At 36.6% G+C, this 14,015-nt stretch overlaps 1 protein-coding gene across 12 annotated transcripts in view; it reads left to right on the plus strand.

The window, feature by feature from the left end:
• SDCCAG8 (SHH signaling and ciliogenesis regulator SDCCAG8) overlaps positions 1–14,015 on the plus strand; it is a 246,249-nt gene that overhangs the window by 137,510 nt on the left and 94,724 nt on the right. The window lies entirely within an intron of this gene.

Here is a 14,015-nt window from a genome sequence, read left to right on the forward strand (position 1 = left end):
AATTTCCTCCACATGAAGAGAAATTATTTAGAAATGATGTTTTAGGAAGATGAAGAAGAAAACACCCCCTAGAATTCATATTTTGAGTATAAAATCTATATATTAAATTACATTATATATTACATGAGAATGATTTATATGACACTGGGTATTTTGAAAGTCAGCAATAAAATTGAAATTATAGCTAAGAAGCATGTCTCAGTACTTAGATTTTAACCTATCCTTTTGGTTTTGGTTTTGTTTTTAATTTAGCCTCACAATTTTTAAAAATATGTCTGAAAAACTGCTTTGATAAAATGCTTTTTATAAATTATAAATGTTTAATCAGAACTTTAAGATTTAAATTTTAAATTCCATGTTTTCTCCACTGCTTTTGTTAATAAAATTGACATTCAATTTTATATCAATAAAAAATATTTAATTTTTATTTTTTCTAAAAATTTACAAAATTTTACAGACTCGTTTGATTTTACTTGATACAAGCATCTGCCATAAGATTAAATCTTAGGATAATCTTTCAAAATATAAAAGCAGCCTTGTGAATGAAGTGCCATTTAGGTTCACATTTAAGTTCACATTTATAACGGTGTTACTTTTTGCCATGTATTTTCTCCTAAAAAATGATCTTCCATTTTCTGATAAGAAATTTGAATTGAGTCATTGGTTTGCCCTTTTCCTAAAGAATATGATATCTAAAATACTAGTAAATAATTCAACATTGAGTGATTTCGTGTCTGATTTATGAAGGGAGAGTAAATACTTGATAGCTATCATTGCCACAAAATAAATTCAATTGAGAGTATAATTTTCACCTAATTTCTATGAGTTTATTTTTTTCACAGAACTAGACTATTGATACAACTTGTATTTCTTTAGATAGATTATGTGTTTGTTTGGCAGCATATATTTAAACTTTATTGAAATGGAACTTTGTTTTTTAAATGATGGAATTTATAATATACATGAATTGATTTGTATATTATGGGTTAAGTTTTTCAAAGCAGTAATGGAGCTGTGTGTTAATATATAGCTTATAATTGAAATGGTACATATTTGTACATTTTAAGCCTTTCAGTGTAAAATTTCTTAATTGGAATACTCTCTCCCTTGGCTAATTCATTAGTGAAAATATTTATTCCTCAAGTTAATGCTATCTAGTATGATGCAATTTTTACATAGTGTAAACTTGTTTATGATATTTTGATTTCACTTTAAAACTTTTATTTTGCTTCTTATACATATAGTTCACATTCAATATAATGAGAAGTGCAGACACACATGAAGAAAATACTTATCAGCTGTCTGGTTTTACAAATGATCATTAAAACACCATGTCTTACTACTTTGACTCCAAATTATTGTCTTCCTGAACCCAAAAGTAATTTTCACAAGTACATTACACAACAGAACTTCATCTTCTGCTGGTTAGCAGTAGAGGATTTAAATCCATGCCGACAGTTCATTTGACAATGACCTTGAGGGGCTTTGCTTCTTGAAGAAGAAAGCAGAAGCTTGCGGTAAACAAAGTTCACTTCTGACAGATGGATTGAATGACAGAAAGGTTGCGAGTGCCAGAATAGCCCTGGCAGAGGAGGAAATGTTCAGTGGAATCCAACAGGAGAGGAGGTGTGAACAGGTGCAGGGTTGCTGACGGAAGGGGAACCAGATGGAAGGAGCCAGAGCCAGTTTATTTAAAGGAAAAGGCAGAAAACATTGAAAGGCTGTGCGATCAGTGGCTAAAAGTGTTCATAGAGGAAGGTAAAAATTCACAAAGCAAAACTGCACAGTGGGGTAGCTAACACTTAGCATAATGGTAGTAATTTGTGAGTTTAGTTTGGAAGTTGCAATTGAAATACATTCATCTTGGCTCTTGACACCATCAAGTATAGATATTTGAAAGTTGTTTATTTTTTTAAGTTTCTAAGCTTTTTAAAATCCATCCATTAATTTAATTTTTTCCAGCCAGAAGCTCCATTATGATAATACTAAAATTGTGTCGTCAGCTAGGAAAGAAAAAAATTTAAAGTGAAGGTTAACGTTCCATTCAAATTTATCTTGTGATGCCTCAGTTTTGTTCACATATGGGAAGCAAATGCATGCACTGTTGGGTGACATCTGTAATATCTAAGAAATTTGCAATGTTAGAATAGATGCTGTTGGTTGCTTTTGTTGTTTTGGATCTCTGTTCATTTTGTTAAGTCCGGTTTGATTGTTTCAGTAGGAATAATGCTCTTTAAAATACACATTTGCCTGCCACAATCTGCAGGTGAATTTCTGCTGCTGAGGTTGACCTGATTTTCATTGACTTTCAGTGACCTGCCTTTGGGCAGACACCTGCAAACCCAAGTACGATTTACAAAAAGAACAGTATACATACAGTGAAGCAAGAAATGAGGACTTTCTTGTTTTCTAAGACCAATTAAAATGTAACTTTCTCCTCTGCAAACCAAAGATATCCCTGCTAATACTCTGTGTGGCCAATTCGTACATACCACTTATGTGGGCTCTTGTCTACCACAGTTTTCCTTGAAAATTTTACTACATTACATTTCTGACAAAGAGACGCCAATAGAGGAGGAGCTATTAAGAAGCTATCACCAGGAAACTTGATGAAAATGCACAATTATTTTGAGGTTTTAAAGATCTCGTAAATAATCCACAAAAGTTTCTGCACACTGTTCACAGAGATTAAAGACACAAAGTAAATGAGTACTGTATTGACGTGCCTTGTTTCAGAGCTGCCCGATCAAATAGGTTATGTTTGATTAAGGCTGAATGTTTTGGGATGTTTTGAGTTTAGAGAGAATGTCTGTGATTTGTGGCATGCTTTTGTCGGTAAATACAAAGAACTGAAATTAGATTAGCAGTTATAGAAGATGTTGATTTACTCCTATGCTGTATATCAAGATCATCAATTTTGGTCTTTTTTTTTTTTAATCTGGATGAGGCAATATACAACTATATTTTGAAGGAAAAATGGTAAGGATTTCTTCTAGTAAGTGGAAGTTGATGACCTGTATTTTAAAATCATCTGCAAAATGTACTTTTTTCTCCCACTTGTTAAGGAATTCTTCTTATTAATAACTTCTTATCTAATAATTTCATATTAATTATGTAATAACTTCTTATTAATCTAAAATTTTATATAAAATTGATTGGAGTAGCCTTGCTTTGGTTATAGTATACTGATTTTGCCATCTCTTCCATCATAATTACCAAATATATTTATATAATAATGCTACCAGCATGGTGCTGCTTTGTAAAATAGTAACATAAAACTCACCTGAACTATGGGATTCAAACTGAAAGGCAGTAAAAAGAAACTGCAATGATCAGTGTCATCATTTGACAGTTGTATCACAAATTAAATTGCAAACTTCTTACAGGTAGAACCAATAGCTTCCCAGAAATATGTAAATTTAGTTGTGCCTAGTAAAGTGTCTTATGTGGTACGAGTCTTTAATTTTCTTGAATGAAGGGATAACAAGTTGATTGCTGTTAAACAGGTGTTCAGTCAACATTTATTGAGTACATGTTCTGTTCTAGCTACACTAGGCATTATGTAAATTTTCCAAATAAAGGGTCCGTGATCCTTTTTCACAAGTATCTTACAACCTACCAGACAAGGTGTATGTAATTACATATACACATACGTGTGTATGTGTGTAAAATCTAGAAAATAGTATATAAAGTTATAAACTTTCTGTGACTCATGATCATCTTAAATGAATTAATGAAACTCCCATCTAGCCCAACACTTATAATGTGTGAGAACGCTGAGAGAAGCTAAGTGATTTGCCTAGTACCAACAGTGGGTGAGTGACAGCAAAAAGTGGAGTGAATTTCCTTTCACCGAGTCTAGTGCTCTTCCTGCATTCCACGTTATACTTCTTTGTTCTCATTGATGATATGACTTGTCTGAGAAACCCCATTAAAATCCTTCAGTGCAAGACTTTCACAGCCTGTTTTGGAAAGGAAAAAAAAATTAATTTTGGATTTTGGCACATGGTTACTGGTTCTTGAAACAAACAAAACACAAAGGTTCTTTAGCTTGCAAACAGTAATTACCAAGTTCACTTCTTGGAACTTTTTTTTTTTTTTTTGCTGGAGTCTCACTCTGTTGCCCAGGCTGGAGTGCCGTGGCGCGATCTCAGCTTACTGCAACCTCTGCCTCCCGGGTTCAAGTGATTCTCCTGCCTCTCCCTCCCGAGTAGTTGGGATTACAGGCATGCACTGTCACACTCGGCTAATTTTTGTGATTTTAGTGGAGACGAGATTTCACCATATTGACCGGGCTGATCTCAAGCTCCTGACTGGGCTCAAGTGATCACCCGCCTCGGCCTCCCAAAGTGCTGGGATTGCAGGCGTCAGCCATGGCACCCAGTTACCCTGCTTCTTGGAACTACTTCTGGGAGGGGTAGTGAAGATAACGTCCCGCATACACGCTGCTTACCCTGTGATAGGCACATTCTATACCCTAACTCACTTAATCCCCACATAACCCTTCCAGGTAGATTCTGCCATAAACCCCGTTTGACAGATAAGAAAACGGAGGTATCCAGAGATTAGTACCTTGACCAGGTCACAGTGCTACTAAGTGGTGCAGTAGGCACTTAAGCCTAGGCAGTTAAGCTCCCACCTATGATTTTATCCATTACACTATATTGCCTCTGATGGTGGATGTTGTGAAAAATAACTTCTGTCTCCAGTTCCTTTTGGAAAGTTGTATTCAACAGGCTAAACCAGGTTTCTTGACAGTAAGGGCTTCTCAGCACTTTTAATATGTTAGTGCACACTGTGAGTCTCTTAGAAAGGAATTTAGGTTTCAGGGTTTCCCAAATTTATATGACTTACGGAAGCTTTTCTGTCAAATCTCCACACATCTTCCAGGAATCAGGTTTTTAGGAATACACTTGGGGAAAAACTGAACTGAATTAATTTGTAGTAGGACTGCTGCAAACTGTCATACAGGGATTATTCGTTATTGTGTCTCATCAGGATTGTATCTCATCGTTATTGTATCTCATCATTATTCGTTATTGTATCTCTGCAACACCCTACTCCATCCCGCCCTGCCCCGCAGCTTCACTTTCATTAAAACACAGATGGCTCATGGAAAGAGTAGATAGGTTGGTAACTTTCAATTTTCGTTTAGTCATTTCTCTAAAATGGGAGTGTGGGGTGGGGAAGCATCTTTTACCAGACTTCAAGAGTAGTCAGACAGCTGTGCCAGAGTCATGTTCCAAGTTCTTCCATATCTTACTGTCCCAACTTTGCCTTTATGTGATAATTCTATTTATTTTAAATTATGTGTTTATTCTAGAAAACAAATTTGACAATTACATAACTAGATTGCCAGTCAGTTCCTTGAAGTCTGACGCCTTTTAAAGCATGACTCTTTGAATGAGATTTCATAGAATAGGATGGTATTGTGGTTGCTCTCCTGTGTAAACGTTTTAGACAATCTCCTGCCAGGAATTATTGGCACAGATTTGAAGTATGGGCCCCGAAGTCAGACTCTGCACTAGGTTTTATTTTCCTTCAACCCACGATATGGCAATATTCCTCCCTTTTATGTGTATTCTTTCCTGTGTTAGGAAGAAATAGAGCAACTCATGGGCAGTAAGCTCTGGAAGTCAAGAAGTTTAGCACTCATAATGTGCTAATTTTTCTGTAAATACACTTGGAGGTGCCTATAAATTATAATTATGTCAAGCAGTTTCTACTGGTGAGGTTTTCTATAAATAACCGTCTTGTAACGATAACGACTGGAATTGTGATTCTCATGAAGACTTACTATGTGTGGTCCTAGCTCTCCCACCCGCCCCGCTTTCTGGGTTCTCAAATTACATTTCCTTCAACAAATCAACTCCAGCAATTTTTATAAAAGTTTGAAACCATTCACTGGCTTATTTGTATTCCTCAAGGTGCAGAAAATGTTTGGGAATAAGCGAAAACTACGAAGGCAACAGATTAACTCCCCAGGCAGTGGGATAGCTTCCTAAACTGGCTGACACATTGACTGACAGGCTAATATGACTGCAAGGTCCTCTAGATGAACTTTGAAACTAGTCGTTTCTTACTAGAAACAAGTAATGAATGATATAAGGATGATTACTAGAGATTGAGTAAAGAAATCCACGGGGAAACATTTCAGAGAATCTATTTGCCATTTAAAAATTATAGAAAGACTATCCAATGATGAAGATTTTCCAATTTTATTTACATTCACTTATTAGGAAGGAGTCTGCGACCCAGGTACATAACCGAACATTTTTAAAATAATTTGCCAGCTTGGCTGTATGGATTAACTGTTTCATAATGCTTTCTAATTTAATTTTAAATGTGAATATGTATTTTGGGAGTTGCTTCAAACCAAATCAGATTTGCAAAAAAAAAAAAACAAAAAAAAAAAAACCCAAGGATCGTTTTGGTATATTATTGTGACTACTTCAGCTTCCGTTGTTCTTAGTGTTCTATCAGAATTCTTCTCCTTTGTTTCTCCTTTCAAATAATAGGTGAGTAGCTGAATTAAATGAGAAATTTATCAAGGTTAAAAAGGGTCATTTTAATAGTTTTTGAAAATTATGAGTTTTGATATCTTCATGAGGCACTTATGTTTAGTAGTTTTGGGCACCTGGTTATTTTTATTTGTGGAATCAGGATTTAAAATGCTGCTTTGCTATAGGGTGGTAGACAAAGGAGTGGCACTCGGACCAGTGCTGTCCAATAGAAATACAGAGGGAGCCACAAAATGTAAACTACACATGTCATTTAAAATTTTCAAATAACCACATTTTAAAAAGTAAAAGGGGGCCAGGCGCGGTGGCTCACAGCTGTAATTACAACACTTTAGGAGGCTGAGGTGGGCAGATCATTTGAGGTCAGGAGTTCGAGACCAGCCTGGCCAACGTGCAGAAACCTTGTCTCTGCTAAAAATACAAAAAAATTAGCCAGGCATGATGGTGCACAACTGTAGTCCCAGCTACTCAGGAGGCTGAGACAGGAGAATTGCATGAACCCAGGAGGCGGAGGTTGCAGTGAGCTGGGCAACAGGCAAAACTCTGTCTCAATTAAAAAAAAAAAAAAAAAGCAAAAGGAAACAGGTGAAATTAATTTTAATAACATAGTTTATTTAACCCAATGTATAGAAAATAGTATTATTTCAACATGTGATTTATATAACATATTATTAATGACATGTTTTAAATTATTTTCCTAAGTCTTCACACCCCTTTGTGTATTTTGCACTTACAGCATGTCTTGATCCGACCTAGCCATATTTCAAGTGCTTACTAGCCCCACGTGGCCAGTGGCTGCCACTCCAGATGTCACAACCCTACACTTTTGTTTCTCACTTTTCCAGCTTTCCCACGATGCCCGTCAGAGATGCAGATTCCCATGAGCTTAAACCCTGAATTGTTTCTACAAAAATAGGAACCATTTTATTAAAACCAGAAAATCATGGCATCTTTGTCTTGAATTTTGGAGGCAGTAGCCAGGACTCATGTTGATTAGTCTTTTTCTGAAGAACTGCCACTTTGCAGAGGAGGAGGAAGACAGAGGAAGCTACCACTTACTGGCCATTACTTGAAGAGCAGATGAATGATTAAATATATGAGCATCACATTATAATAAGTTCTTCTATATCTTACTGTCTCATCTTTGCCTTTATATGTTGAAGAGCTGTTGAAAATAAATTTGACAATTAAATAGCTAGATTTAATTGTTAACTAGGGTTAACAATCTGTTGTTAATCTGTTAACTGGATTTAGACAGTTTAGGAACCTTTCAAATGGTGATCTGGGCTGGACATTGCCAGTTGCCTTATGTGGAGCTTCTCACATAATCCTGATAATATCATTTGTTTAGTGAGAAAAGTGAGGCTTACACTGAGATGAGCATCCGCCTTGACGTGACACACCTAGCACATGGGGGAGCCCGGGCTGAAGCCTAGCCCTGTGTGTGCAGTGCTGGCCTATGCTGCCTCCCACTGTGGAGCTTATGTCAGTAAATCAAGGAAAATTTTTATTCTTTCCTCATGGCTGTCTTTGAGATAATTATATTGATTGTTCCAGTTTGAGTAGTCATCTTCTAGGAAATAATAAGGATGATAATAATAAAATAAGTACTATTACTATTTTTTAACTGACTATATGTCAGTGCTGTACTAACAGTATTTTATATGTAATATCCTCATAGTCCTATGAGGAGAGGTACTGTTATTAACCTTATTTTTCATTCAAGAAAACTGAGTCGTAGGTTATGTGACTGACTTAGAGCAGGAGTTCCCAACCTGGGGCCACCTGAGCTCCACCTCCTGTCAGAGCAGCAGCCCTGGATTCCCATCGGGGCACTAACCCTACTGTAAACTGCGCATTTGAGGGATCTGGGTTGTGCGCTCCTTATGAGAATCTAATGCCTGATGATCCGTCACTGTCTCCCATCACCCCCAGTGGAACTGTCTGGTTGCAGGAAAACGAGCTCAAGGCTCCCACTGATTCTACATTATGGTGAGTGCTGTAATTATTTCATTATATGTTACAGTGTAATAATAATAGAAATGAAGCACACAATAAATGGGATGCAGTTGAATCATCCCCACACCCCCACTCTGGTCCATGGAAAAATTATTTTCCACGAAACCAGTCATTGGTGCCAAAAAGGTTGGGAACCACTGACTTAGGGCACACAGCTAGTAAATGGAGGAACTGCGACTTTGATGGTAAGTCTAGCAGACACCAAAGCCTGTTCTCTAAACTTCTGCCTCCTTATGTACAGGTGCCCTGCTGGCAGTGGAGCTTACATGCGAAGGGATAAAGGCTGAAAGTATCCTATTGTTTTTAGGGGTATTTTAGGATTTCAGTTGCTTATACTTATTTTCTCAGAGCACAAAGTCCTCTGGTTTGAATATACTCAGGGCAGGCTACCTTGTGGAAATTAGTTTGAAGATAGATTTAGAAGGCTGGAAGAAGCAGGTCTCCAGGAATGGAAAGGGCAGCTCTGTAGCTACAGGAATGGTGAGGATGAATACTAAGAAATGGCTAGAGGAAGAGAAAGATCCAGCAGATACAGGTTATTGAAGCAGAGGAAATAATTAAGGATGTAGATAAGAATAGTTTCAAGCAAGTACTACAAAGTCAAATAGAAATAATGTTAAATCATAAAATGACTAAAAGTCAAAATGTTTTGATGAAGAAAGTGACTTAATTATTGTATCAAGAACAAGAATTTTTTTTATTTAGAAGAGTGAGAATAGTGGAGTAGGAATCAGAAAATTTGGGCTCAGGTTGGTTTTTTTCTTCTGTAAATATAGTGCTTTCTACCTCTAGAATTGTGTGCAAAGATGGAGAGGTTACAGAGTTCTCAATCAAACTTTAAAAATGGACTACAGTGGTCTTGTTGCCAAGTCAAGGTTACTAGTCCATAGAATACAGCTGTAATTTCTGTATACATGCATGTTGGATGTTTGACCAAAGGCACACCGTCTCAGCAATAATGAAAATTCTACTATCTTTATTACAGAAGTTCCCCATGTACTCAAACTTAGACTTCTTTTTTTTTTCGTTCTGAGACAGAGTCTTACTCTGTCTCCCAGGCTGGAGTACAGTGGCACAATCTCGGCCCACCGCAACCTCCGCCTCCCAGATTCAAGCAATTCTGTCTCAGCCTCCTGAGTAACTGGGATTACAGACACGCACACCACACCTGGCTACTTTTTGTATTTTTAGTAGGGATGGGGTTTCACCATGTTGGCCAGGCTGGTCTGGAACTCCTGATCTCAGGTGATCTGCCCGCCTTGGCCTCCCAAAGTGTTGGGATTACCAGTGTTAGCCAGCACGCCTGGTCCAAACTTAGACTTCTGGCTAGTTTGAAATATAGCTGTAAATTGAGGTATACATTTAAAAGCACTTTTAAGAAACAAGTAACGATCACAAAGCCCTTGCACTTGTCTGTGCAGCATCTGTGGAACTATCATGACACACTTCTAGATGTTAAAAAGCAAAAAGGAAAAAAATTAAAAACGAAACAAAAAACATGGCAGCAAATCATAGCAAACCAACCAATAAAAAATTATAAGAAGACCAGTATGCTTTTGGTTCTTTAGAATAACATCTGAGACCTTTCTTGCAATGAATATTATTGAGTGCCTTCTGTTTCTAGCCACTCTATTAAGCACTTAAAGATCTGGCAAAGAGCAATGATCCATAGGCGCTCACTAGCAGAAGGAATAGCAACAGTACGTAGGCCTACCTTGTTTCAAATTATGAATGTTAATTATTAAGGAGAGCTTATTGTATTTGGTATAGTTTACTTAAGAAAACAGAGACATAATTAACACATTTTAGACATATTTCTACTGCAAATGGTCAGAATTCTATGGATCTAATACCTGGAAAATTCTCGTATATGGAACATGTTCTCAACATTCTAGATAAATGATGCATTACTCTGTCATACTCATGAGATAAAATATAATAAAAATATATAAATTATAATTCTTACTATTATACATAGTTCTGAATAAATTTTATAGCCACAAGGGAGCCAACATGTTCCCCATTTAATAAGATGTCCTAGAAATTAATTTGTAAAACATTTTAATAATAGAATAGAAACTTTTCAATTAATTATGCTACAATTTGATAATAATGAATTTCCATTGACATGTTATAGAAATGCCACTAGAATGCATGTTGATCCTACTGATACCTGATTTGAAGTTACTCATCAGAAGGATTAGTTACTGGGAATTTGTAGATCAAGTGATATTTTTCAGAGATGAAAGCCAAGAATGCATCAAAGTCATTAGTTTATATAGACAAATTGAAATAGAAAACATGAATTTTTGAAAATATGAAGATACAAAGGCAAAATCATGATCAAATTTATTTTAGATAGTAGCAGATTTGTCCTTATCATTTAATCGGGCACTGAGTGTTGTACAGTAGGATATGGTGGCGCTTTACTCTCTCAGGATCTTTGCCCCATACAATCACTTAATGCATCGGGCACCCTGAGCTATTGAAAACATTTGAAGACTGAGAAGTAATGAAGTGTGCATTATCAAATGCACTGAGGCTGTTCAGTCTCAGTATCTACCTGTGGTATCTACCATATCTAAAGAAACCATTATAGAAATTGCTCTTACTATTGCTGTAGTAATAAGTGCTTTCCCTGATTCTAATGTTGTCCCTTCCCCATCTGTTCCCCACACTGCAGCCAGAGTGATCTTTCTAAAGCATGAGTGTGATCACAACACTCCGCTGCTTAAAACCCTACATTGGCTCCCTATTTCCCTCAGGACGAGGGCCTTAAAAATAGCTTCATATTCTGGCTCCTGCCTACATCTCCAAGTCTCGTCTTTCTTCAGTAATCTCCCCTCCACCAACTGCGCACTGCTGCCCCACAGCATATATCCTCCAGCATCCAGCCATGCTAAAACCGTTCGCAGTATTCTCGGGGCACCTGGTTCTCTCTCCACCCTGAGTCTTTGCACAAACTGTCCATTTCACTTGTAATAATCTTCTTTATGTTCTTTGTATAGCAGGTTACTACTCATATTTTAAGCTTCTGATTTTTTTTTAAGTTTCCTGAAATCCTTCCTCCCTGTCCCCAGCCACTCCCCACTTCCTATCCTTTCCACCTGTATAATGGTAGGAATTTAGCCCTACTTTAATATTTACTATACCATGAGTTGTTTTTTTTTCCCCAAAACTTGTTTATTTTGTTCACTAGACCATAGACTCTTTGGGGCCGTGGTCTACATCTTGCACACTGATGCATCCCCATACTTTTGTGCTTGGCACAAAGTAGTTGCTTAAGTATTTGTTGAATGGATGTGCAATCCACTGTTTGATTAAACAAACCCCATGTGAGGCAGTGCCATGGAATGGGAAGAACACTGGACTTGGAGTGGGAAGACAGAATTGGATTCCAGCTTTGCTACTTACTAATACTGCATGGCTTTGAGAAAAATCTCTTAATTCCCTGAGTTTGAGATGCTTTATCTATCAAACAGGAATATCTGTTCCATCTCCCTGCCCCATAGAGATGTTATGAAGAATAGCGAGGTCGGTGCATTTGAATGTGCCTTTTAAAATAGAAAGTACAGACATGCAAAGGATGATGCGATAGTAACTGGAGTTGATAGTAAGAGTCTGTGGTTTTGTTTTAAAAGTAAATGGGATTGTGCATATGTAATAGAAACAGGCAATAGCTAGTCTACTGTACTGTCTTTTGCCTTGAAGGTAAGTTTTCAAATTATTTTAGAGATACTGTAAGAACATTTTTGGAGGGAAAATTATTTTTAGAGATGTTTCTGTTAAATATTTCCTTCCTTTTGTGTATATTCCCTTGAAAGAAGTTGACCTCCTTTCTGTTTCTGCTTTCTTCCCTAGACATGACTCATTCTCTGATCTGATAACTCATCTTTCAACATTGTGCTTGAAGTTCTGACATACTTTGCAGTGAAGAAAATAGAAGTAATTTACTCCAGGAAATATGTATGATGCCATTAAGTCTTTTGCATACTTAAGGAAGTAGAGATTCCAGAATCTCATTCCTGTGTTTTCCTTTCTGTTTCTTCTCAATAGTTCTACATTTACTCAAATAAGAGAATATAGCCCCTGTTAGCTGTAAATAAGCATAGAATTTTGGGTTATTCTCAAACATGGAAGACATCATGCTGTCTACCAATTTTATTATTGTTTTTGTTTTGTTTTATTGCCGATAATAATAATAATAAATTCTTGGCAAAAATAGGGATTATCTTATCACATTCTCTGACTGTAGTCAGGAGACAGGGTGATATTTACCCCTGTGAGGATACTTAGTACTTTCTGTCTTTTAGTAGTTGATCATTCATTCATTTGTTTATTCATTCATCAAATGTACATTGACCACACAACTGTATACCAGGCACTATTCCGTATTCTGGGGATAAATTACTGAGCAAAATGAAGGTTCCTGTTCTTCATGGACTCAATTTTTGATGCACATTCCAGATTGATGCACACATCTCATCTTTTCTAGAGTCTGTGGCCACTTGAGGCAGGAGATGTGTTTGTGGTACCTTTCAATGTTTTTGCAAAGGTGAATATATGTCTTTAAGAAGGACACAACTAATTGATGGTGTCATTGTAGGAGAAAGTAATCTAATAGCCTAGAGGACAGCAGGGAAAGAAGAAGGAGAACTAGTTGCTTGGGATTTGGCTGTTAAGATGGATAATATGGCTATTAGATGGCACACTCCCATAGAGATAATTGAAATAGAAACTTGTTATCCTTTCACCCTTCTCTCATTTCTCTACATCCCTGATAAAAGAAGAGATTGAAGCATAGTGATTCACCGTGGAGTCAGAGAGCCCTGGATTTTCTGACTATAACCTTTAAGAACTAAAGAACATGAACATACTGTATAACCTCTCTAGGCCCCCATTTTCTTACCTATAAAGTGAAGATACTAAGAAAACCTACTTTCTATGGTTGGTATGAGGATTAAATAAAAGAATGCATGTAAGGACCTTAGCTTATGTGTCAACATTAGTAATTGGTAGCGTCTTAAAATGATTAGTCCTTTAAAGTTGGATTTTTTGTTCTGCTTGAATGAAGAACCCCAGGATTAAAGGATGAAAGTTATTTGTCTATAGTCACACAGGTGATAAGGTGGTGGATGCCATACTCTGACCCTCTAGCTCTGTGAGTTTTGGCTGTACTCCATTGCCTCTCAAGGTGTCATCTTCCCAGAGCACAAAGAGAATAAACTCAAAAAGTACCTATACATTTGTTTAAAAAACAAGGCAAAACAAAACAAAACTATAAGCAAATATTTAATTCTAGTTGCTAGTAGATTTGCTTTCCATAGATTATTAATTTTGAAACTACTTTCTGTGTATTCCAAGTTTGAACAAACAGATAAGTATGTTGAGGATAATAGGAACCAAGTTTCTTACTACTGAGGAAAAAATTACAATTATGGAAAAAAGGGAGATAAGGTTCTGTGTATGTTGTTG

The sequence above is a fragment of the Chlorocebus sabaeus genome, chromosome 25 (assembly GCF_047675955.1).
Source record: "Chlorocebus sabaeus isolate Y175 chromosome 25, mChlSab1.0.hap1, whole genome shotgun sequence".
Lineage (NCBI taxonomy): Eukaryota > Metazoa > Chordata > Mammalia > Primates > Cercopithecidae > Chlorocebus > Chlorocebus sabaeus.